The following is a 9,268-nucleotide window of genomic DNA, read 5'->3' as shown; positions in this document are numbered from 1 at the left end:
TCCTTAGTTAAATATATTCCTAGGTACTTTATTTTATTTGCTGCTATTGTGAAGGGTACTGAGTCTTTGATTTGGTTCTCAGTGTGACTGTTATTGGCATATATGAATGCCTCTGATTTGTGTGTATTGATTTTATATCCTGAGATTTTACTGAATTCATTTATCAATTCCAGGAGTCTCTTGGTTGAATCCTTGGAGTTTTCTAGAAATAATATCATATCATCAGCAAAGAGTGAGAGTTTGATCTCTTCTGTCCCCATTTGGACACACTTGATTCTGCTCTCTAGCTTGATTGCTCTCACAAGGACTTCCAGCACTATGTTAAATAGCAGTGAGGACAGTGGGCAACCTTGTGTGGTTCCAGTTCTAAGTGGGAATGCTTTCAATTTTTCCCCATTCAGTATGATGTTGGCTGTGGGTTTGTCATTCATGGCTTGTATCATTTTTAGGTAGGCCCCATCTATGCCTATTTTGTTAATATTCTTATCATAAAAGGGTGTTAAATTTTCTCAAATGCTTTTTCTATGTCTATTTGGAGGATCATATGGTCTTTGTTTTTGCTTCTATTTATGTGGTGAATTACATTTATAGATTTGGGTATGTTGAACCATCCCTGCATCTCTGGGATGAAGTCCACTTGGTCGTAATGGATAATTTTCTTGATAAGCCCCTGGATTCGATTTGCTAGGATTTTATTGAGAATTTTTGCATCTATATTCATAAGGGATATTGGTCTGTAGTTTTCCTTTTTTTGTTGTGTCCTTTCCGGGTTTTGTTATCAGGGTTATGTTGGCTTCATAAAATGTGTTGGGGAGGATTCCATCCATCTCAATGTTGTGGAATAACTTTTGTATTGTAGGCATCAGTTCTTTGTAGGTGTGGTAAAATTCAGGTGTGAAACATTCTGGTCTGTGTCTTTTCATTTTGGGAAGGTTTTTTTATTGCTGTTTTGATTTCAGTTCTTGATATTGGTCAGTTCAAGAATTCTGTTTCTTCCTGGTTGAGCCTAAGGAGTCTGTGTGTTTCTAAAAATTTGTCCATTTCCTCCACATTTTCCAGTTTGTGTGCATAAAGGTTTTTGTAGAATTCATAGATGATATCTTGTATCTCCGTGTCATCAGTTGTAATTTCTCTTTTCATGTTCTTTATGGAGCTTATTAGAGATTTTTCTCTTCTGTTCTTAGTTAGTCTAGCCAAAGGCATGTCAATTTTGTTTACCTTTTCATAGAATCAGCTTTTTGTTTTATTAATCTTCCGTATAGTTTTCCTGTTGTCAATTTCATTTAGTTCTGATTTGATCTTATTAATTTCACTTCTTCTGCTAGGTTTGGGGTTGGTCTATGCTTCTTTCTCCAGCTCTTTGAGTCAATTCATTAGGTTGTCTGTCTATTTGTGATCTTTCTGTCTTTTGTATATAGGCATTTATGGAAATAAACTTTCCTCTCAGGACTGCCTTAGCTGTGTGCAACAGATTTTGATAACTTGTGTCACCTTTGTCATTTAGTTCAAAGAATCTTTTTATTTACATCTTGATTTCCTCATTTATAAAATGATTGTTCAAGAGAAGATTATTTAGCTTCCACAACTTTGAGTAGAAATGAGAATTTCTGTTAGAGTTGATTTCTACTTTTATTCCACTGCGATCTGAGAAGATGCATAGTATAATTTCTATTTTTAAAAAATTTTTTAAGACATGCTTTGTGTCCTAGGATATGGTCAATCTTAGAGAATGCCCCATGAGCTGATAAGAAGAATGTATATTCAGTGGAGTTTGGATAGAATGTCCTGTAAATGTCAGTCAGTCCCATTTGTTCCTGCATTGTGTTAATCCTTTATTTCTTTATTTTCTGTTTTGAGGACCTGTCCTGTGCTGTCAGCAGGGTTTTGAAGTCTCCACCTACAATGTTGTTGCTGTTTATCATTTGGTTTAGATCAAGTAGAGTTTGCTTTATGAATCTGGGTGCACCTATGTTGGGTGCATACATATTAAGTATAGTTATATCTGGTTGTTCAACTGTACCCTTCACCATTATATAGTGACCATCTTTGCCTTTCATTACTTTTGTTTTGATTTAAATACTAAGTTATCTGAAATTAAAACTGCCACGCCAACCTTCTTTGGGCTTCTGTTTGCTTGAAATATTGATTGCCAGATGTTTATTTTCAGTCTAAATGCATCTTTGCAGGTTAGATCAGTTTCCTAGAGACAGCAGATACTTGGCTTGTATTTTTTTATCCATTGGGCCAGCCTATGTCTCTTGAGTGGGGAATTCAAGCCATTCACATTTATTGAGAGAACTGATAGGTGGGGCAAATTTGTGTTCATCCTGTTGGGTAGAACTTCATTGCTATGTTTCCTCTCTTGAGCCATGTTAGTATCTGGCCTTTGATATTTAGCTCTTTAGTAGTTTTACATTCGTGAGTGTTTCTTGTGCTGGTCCACGTGCAACTCTGTTTTGAGTACTTCTTGGAGGGCTGGTCTTGTCTTGGTGAATTCCCTCAGTCTTTGTCTATCTGAGAATGTCTTAATTTCTCCTTCGTACACAAAACTTAACTTTGCTGGGTACAAGATTCTAGGCTGGGCATTATTCTGTTTCAGAAGAGTGAGAATGGGACCCCAGTCTCTTCTTGCTTGTAAGGTTTCAGGTGAGAAATCTGGCGTTATTTGGATGGGCTTTCCTTTGTATGCTACTTGTTTCTTTCACCTTACAGCTTGAATAAGGGCCTCTTTAGTGGATATCTTGGTCAGTCTGATGACTGTATGACGTGGTGTCTTCCTGTTTGCAATGAATCTCCCAGGGGTCCTTTGGGCTCCCTGAACCTGTATATCTAGATTTTTAGCAAGGCCTGGGAAATTTTCCTCAATTATATCTTCAAATAGGTAATCCAACTCTTGCGTATTATCTTCTTCACCCTCAGCAATGCCCATAACTCTCACGTTAGGCTTCTTCACATAATTCCACATTTCTTGCAGACTTTGGCCTTTTTTCTTATTTCTTTACTCTATCTCTGTGACTGACTTATTTAATTGGAAGGTGTTATCTTCGATCTCTGAGATTCTTTCTTCTGTTTGATCTACCCTACTCTTGAGGCTTTTCATTGTGTTTTATAGTTCTCTGAATAAATTCTTCATTTCCAGGAGTTCAGTTTGATTTTTCTTTAATATTTTGATTTCTTTAGTTAATTTTTCTTCCAAGTGTTGGATTTTATTTGTGGTTTCTTTGTGTTGATTATCCATTTTTTCTTGCATATCATTGAGTTTTCTGATGATCTATATTTCAAATTCTTTTTCTGTCATTTTAGTGTTCTGAATTTGGTTAATGTCTATTGCTGGAGAGCTGGTGTTCCTCTTTGGGGGTGTGCTTTCCGTTTGATTCTTCATACTTCCAGAGTCCTTTTGCTGATTCCTTCCCATCTGGATCAGCTTTTGCTTCCTACCTTTAGATTTTCATTTGGATGATGACACACCCTGTTTAGTCTCTGAGCCAGTAGGTGGTGTTTGTGGGTGAGATTTGACCACACCCTATATGATGAGTCAGTAGATACAGTAAAATTATGTGCAAAATGACCTCCCTGTCAGTAGGTGGTGCTTGCTGGGAAGGGCAGGCTGCAGTGTTATTTTTGGGTCCTGTAACCAGCTCTCATTCCTCTGGAGAGACACCCTGGTGCCTTATGTGGTGGGTGGGGCCCTGGGACTTCCCACTGTGTCCTTATCCTGCACCTCAGTGGGGGCGGGTCAGGGAGTGAGGCTGGGTGGGCTGGGTTGGGTAAGCCTGCCCTCAAGCTCCACAAATGCTGTTAGCAGGGGTCAAAGGTCTGTTCTTTGCCTCTGGGCAAAGCTGCTAGGGAGGGGCTGGAATGGCCCCACTCAACAGGAAAGTCTGTGTAGGGGGGTGGGGCTGTCTGAGACCTGCAGTCTAGAGCAAGCCTTGCTCCTTTCCACCCTCCCTTATTCTGCAGTTTCTCTGGGGCTTCTGCCAGCAGGCAGGACTTGTTACTTCTTAAAATATATTTCTGTAAGTTTTTAATAAGATTATTTTAAACATGTTCTCTTACTTAATTTTTCATTGGACATTATCATTTTCGTGCTTTTATCTTTAAAATATTGTTTTGGTACACATTTCTTACTTGAAACTTATTTTCCATCAACATACAGTGAAGATATTTTCCCACTATCTTTTGACTTCCCATGCACACACACACACATGCTTATATATTTTTCTACCTTAAAAGTAGTTTCTGTTCCTCGCTCTTTCTTACTTTCAGTCACTATTTTTCAATTTCACATGGGTGTTCTATTTATTCTACTGAAATTGTTTTCTGTATCTGTAAGCTCAGTCTCTGAATTCTAGAAATTTCTCTGTCATTATGTTTCCAAAGCTTACTCTCGTGACTTTCTCTCCCCTCTTTCTGTAGATCTGCGCAGACTTCTACTCCTCACCTCCACATTTCCAACCCTCTGTTTCTCAAATGTGTTATCTCCTTAGACCTCAGTGTACATTGTATGTAATTTCTTTTGATCTGTAGTCTAGCTCAACAAATCTCTTTTAAATTAGGTATACTCTGATATTTAACCTTTCTATTCAATATTTTAAAATAATAATTATTATTTAATACAATATTATCTGTGATTGCCACAATTGTAAGTTAATATAAAATTAAATCAAAGATTTATGCTAAAATAGGCCAATAGTTAAAAATTCTATATCTAGGTAATAAAACTAGTAATGCTAGCAGGGAATTTGCATTCTTCACTAGGAAATGGGGCACATTGGTTGTTTAGGTGTTTGGTCTATTGATTTGTTGCCGTCCACCTGTTCCTTCCTCTGTAGGGTGCAACCCCTTCAGGTGCCACAGATTTGGGTGGGGGTGTTAAGTCTGGTGATCATTCCCCTGTGTTTTTTACTGTAACAACCAAAACTCTATTCTTTTTGGGAATTTGTCCTCAAGAAATCTGGTATCTGGTTTTGTATTAGTATTCATCTCTGTAGTGAATTCCTACAATTTTATTATCTCAGTATCGTTTTTTTTTTTTTGGATATGAGTTGGACTTTCTCATATCAGAGGAAGGGCTTTGTGACCTGTGACAGGGTTTCCAGTCCTCTGCCTTCTCCCAGCTCAGCACAGGGTTTGGCCTCAGATATCTGACTTATGTGGCCCCCTGGTTACCACCCTGGATGGGACAGACAGCTGGACTCACCCACTGACCCCCAAACTTCTCAGGGTGGGGCAGATATACACAGTGACCCCCGCTCAGTCACAGCGTGACTCTGTGGGGCTGGTGTCGCCTTGCTCTAAACCCACCAGTTAGAAGTCCCTGTGGGAAACCTGCTTGGGTAACGCCCTGGGCCCTATGGAAGCTTCAGCCCTCAGGTCCTACCTGTCTTTCTCGCTGAGTGTGCATGTTCCAGACAGATCCCCCCGCTTGTTGTGTTCGATCTGGTTCCCCTAGACCCTCGGAACAAGGAAGCAGAGACCAAGGTTGCAAACGGCAAAGGAGTTTATTTGCTAGCTTGAGCTAGGGTCCTGGTCCCAGAGCACCAACGCAGTGGCCTCTCCATGGACCAGGACCCCGCCTTGTGGCACAAGGTGAGTTTTTATACTCTGGGCTGTTTACAAGACTCTGTCTCTGGTTTATAAGCGATATTGGGAAACACACGCCTCACACAAGCTGTCCACACACTGATCATGCCTTGCCCTTTTTATCTAATTGGTCGGTTGGAGCCCCGGGACCCCTGGTCCTTTATCGGGAAGTTTGATAGGCTGGAGCCCCAGGACTCCTAGTCCTTTATCGGGAAGTAACTTGCGGTCACCTCCCTGGTGCCTTGTTTTTCTCAATTTTTCTGAAGCCTGTTATGCCAAGCTAAGCATCAAGCAAGCAAGCCATGGATACAGAAGCTGAAATAGGATGTTAGCCCTTTACAATATTTTCTAGTTCTACAGTTGGCCTTCAAGGAGTGCTGTCCTTTTCCCTCAGGGATGCATGATTTATCTATACTTGTGTAATATTTACTTAAATTCTGTAAGTTATGTAGGCACTACACTGCTTTTGTTATTTCATGTGTTTTATTGAGTTGCTTGACTGACACACCCAAGCAAATTTCTTTTCCACTCAGGGCTCTAGAGAGTGGCTAACTTGGTAGGAATAAACTGGACACAGGTCAGACAAGATCCACCAGGGCATCTGCCAATATAAACAAGTTTCCTGTGAGAGGCATTAGGTTGTGTGCCAGGATAAAGAAGTATCCCATGAAAGGCACATCGTAGACATCCATGAACAAACCCCTGGGGCCCATCAGTGCAGGGCTACAGTTTATAGCCACTCTCCAGGGACAGGCCATAAGACCAGAAAAACAACCAAAAAAACAGATTTCAACCCATTCTGACATATGTCTTATCTTCTTGCAAGTTCAGCTATGCATGCAGTCATATTTCTTGTAATTTACATAACATCTAAGTATTTTTCAGCAGAAAACCTTTTTGGTTATGTACTTTACAGTGCTGTTGGAAGTAGAGGGTCATGGTTATTTTTATAAATTAGTTATAGACCCTGGTCATTAGGGACTTAGCAACTTAATCTTTACTATCCTAGATAAGCAGTAAGAGACATTATTATGAGTGCAAACATCCAAATGTAATTCTAAAAATATAATATCTGAAATCTTTAAAGAGAAATAAACAATGAGGTCAATGTTTATTATTGTTGGTCCAAGGCTTCTTCACCACTATGTATACATGTTGACATCATGCACCTTAGAAGAAAGTTCCTGAACTGTTTTTAAATACAATTTGCAACAGAATGAACATGAGGTGGCTGTGCACTTTCAATTTTTGCAGGAAAATCAATTTCAGTCTGTACATGACCAAGTTCCAGTCTTATAAATAATGTAATGAAATTAGAGACAGTGAATCTAAGTTTAGATCCAAAATTTCATGATTAAATGTTGCTGGTAATAGGAAATATGAACTATTTTATCGTTTCCTGTAGCATAGTCTAATGGATTTTGCAGAATGTACATTTTAAAATTGGCTTTTATGTGGGAAATTTCTGAAATCTTTAAGCAAATGCACCTCAAAAGGAATGAATACATTTGATAAGGACTTCAACTATTTTAGATTTGGCTAATGGGCATGACATTTTATTAGAAGTCGCCCCTTTAGTATCTGTGAATCGTCTTACCAGTTTGGGTCTCTTCTCTGACTAATATAAATGCTCAAAATAATTTTTTTTAGATTTTTTTCACCTCTTAATATTTTCTTAAATTTTTAATTGAAAAATAATAATTGTACATGTTCATGGAGCACATAGTGATGTTTTGAGATTTTTGATTATAAATGTCTATCATAAACAGTAAACAATGTAAGCCAATCAATGCTTTGATATGTCATCTAAGAATTCTCTAAAATGGAAGTTTGGGAACAAGGGTGGCAAACCATGCAATAAAATAGTAATTCCCTCATTAGCTTGTTGATTTCTGCATGACATATAAATCTCTGAGCAAGGATGATGCCACCTTGGGAAATAATTTACAGTAGCCTAAGAGATTCATCAAATGTCTCAGGCTATGAAGCAACAGGAACTTGGCATACATAGTCATATCATGGTCTAAGTTTGAATTGCACTTACAATATAAACTATTCATTTTTATATACTTCAAAAGATGTATTAAAACATCTACATATATTATTTAGTTTTAAGAGGGAAGGAAATCCTGCCATTTGTGACAACGTGGATAGACTTGGTGAAAGTCATGCTGAGTGAAGTAAGCCAGCAGTAGAAGAACGAATTCTGTGTGATTCCACATAGATAACTGCAGTGGTAAATCTCTTCCAAACAGAGAGCAGAATGGTGGCTGCCAAGGGCAGAGTGGAGGGGGAAGTGGGGAGTTGCTGCACAAGGGTACGAGGTGTCTTTTATGCAAGATGAATAACTTCTAGAGGTCTGCTGCACAACATTGCACCTACAGTTAGCAATACAGTAATGTGTGCTTTAAAATTTATTAAGAGAATAGATCTCATGTTAACAGTTCTTACCACAATAAAAACAACAGCAACAAAAACAAAAAACACATGCATATAAGTTGGTGCCAACTCTCCACATATACCCACAGGTTCCTACATTAGCGCTAATTCTACCCAAGTGCCATTCTGTAGATAGCATAGAGCCCATCCATCTCATGTGTGGAAATATTTAGGCTGTTAATGAATGAGTGTACGATAAATTACAGAAACCTGCTCCAGTCTTTCCTTTGGATTGTCATATTTGGACATCTCTAGGGTAGATCAGACTTGAATTCCTCTCATCACAGCTTAAAAGCAGACGGTCTCACATTATTCCTCTTGTATCTCCAGTGCCAAGAACTCCCAGGTATCACCTGTTCTGATTGTAGCTCTTTATATGGAGTGTCAAAAAAAAAAAAAAAAAAAGGAAATGTTTTAGGGAAAATCTTTTTAGACTAGGCAGATTTGGGAAAAGGATGAGAAATGTAGTCATCATTCCTATGAGCAAGATATATTGAAAAAAAATCTATATAATTATTTTTATTTTCAAATTTCTAATTACTGATGAAAGATTAGAATAACTAGGGTTAAATAGTCTTAGCTTTAATCATTTTGTTTCTAAGTGTAGAGAGCTCACAATGATGGCAAAATAAAACAAAACCTGAGGAATACTAATTATATATATTTAGGTAATAAAATATGAAGCATATGTTTAATTTACAACTTACTATTGAGTTATAAGAATCCATGAATTGGAGCAAATACCATAAAAATATAAAATAATAAATATGATTTCTGAGTAAACTGTATTTATATGAGATTACATATAGTTCTCTTTCTACATTTTTTGGGAACCAAAAAAAATTTAAATATTACATTTTAAGAAGTCTCTTCTTATCGGAAAAAGGATGTTTTCATAGAGTTTAAGGTCCCTAGCACAGTGCTCGCCCCCGCAGCACGCATACTAAAGTTGGAACGGTGCAGACATCAGCACGGCCCCTGCGCCAGGACGGTAGGCAAATTCGCGAAGCGTTCCATGTTTTTAAATGAAGATCCTTAGCAGGGCATAGTAACAGTTTTGCACCCAAAGTAAAACACTCTCTCAACTTGACTTTTTTATGTGTGCATTTTATTCAAGCTAAAAACAATTTTGGGAAGAGAAAAGTAATTTTCAAGGAGGTGCCATCTCCTTTCACACTTATAAATACGGGCCAATCAAGTTCAAAGAAGAGCCCACAGGCAAAAGTTAGACACCTTAGTAAACAAT

The 9,268-nt window shown here is 38.1% G+C and overlaps 1 non-coding gene across 1 annotated transcript; it reads left to right on the top strand.

Moving 5' to 3' along the window:
• Positions 1-8,941: 8,941 nt before the first annotated feature.
• On the top strand, positions 8,942-9,045 carry LOC138377695 (U6 spliceosomal RNA). The gene has a single exon (XR_011231857.1). It is a non-coding gene; the product is annotated as a U6 spliceosomal RNA (small nuclear RNA).
• The last annotated feature ends 223 nt before the right edge of the window (positions 9,046-9,268 follow it).

This window comes from Eulemur rufifrons, chromosome 29, assembly GCF_041146395.1.
Source record: "Eulemur rufifrons isolate Redbay chromosome 29, OSU_ERuf_1, whole genome shotgun sequence".
Classification (NCBI taxonomy): Eukaryota; Metazoa; Chordata; class Mammalia; order Primates; family Lemuridae; genus Eulemur; species Eulemur rufifrons.
This window is presented reverse-complemented; position numbering and strand designations above follow the sequence as displayed.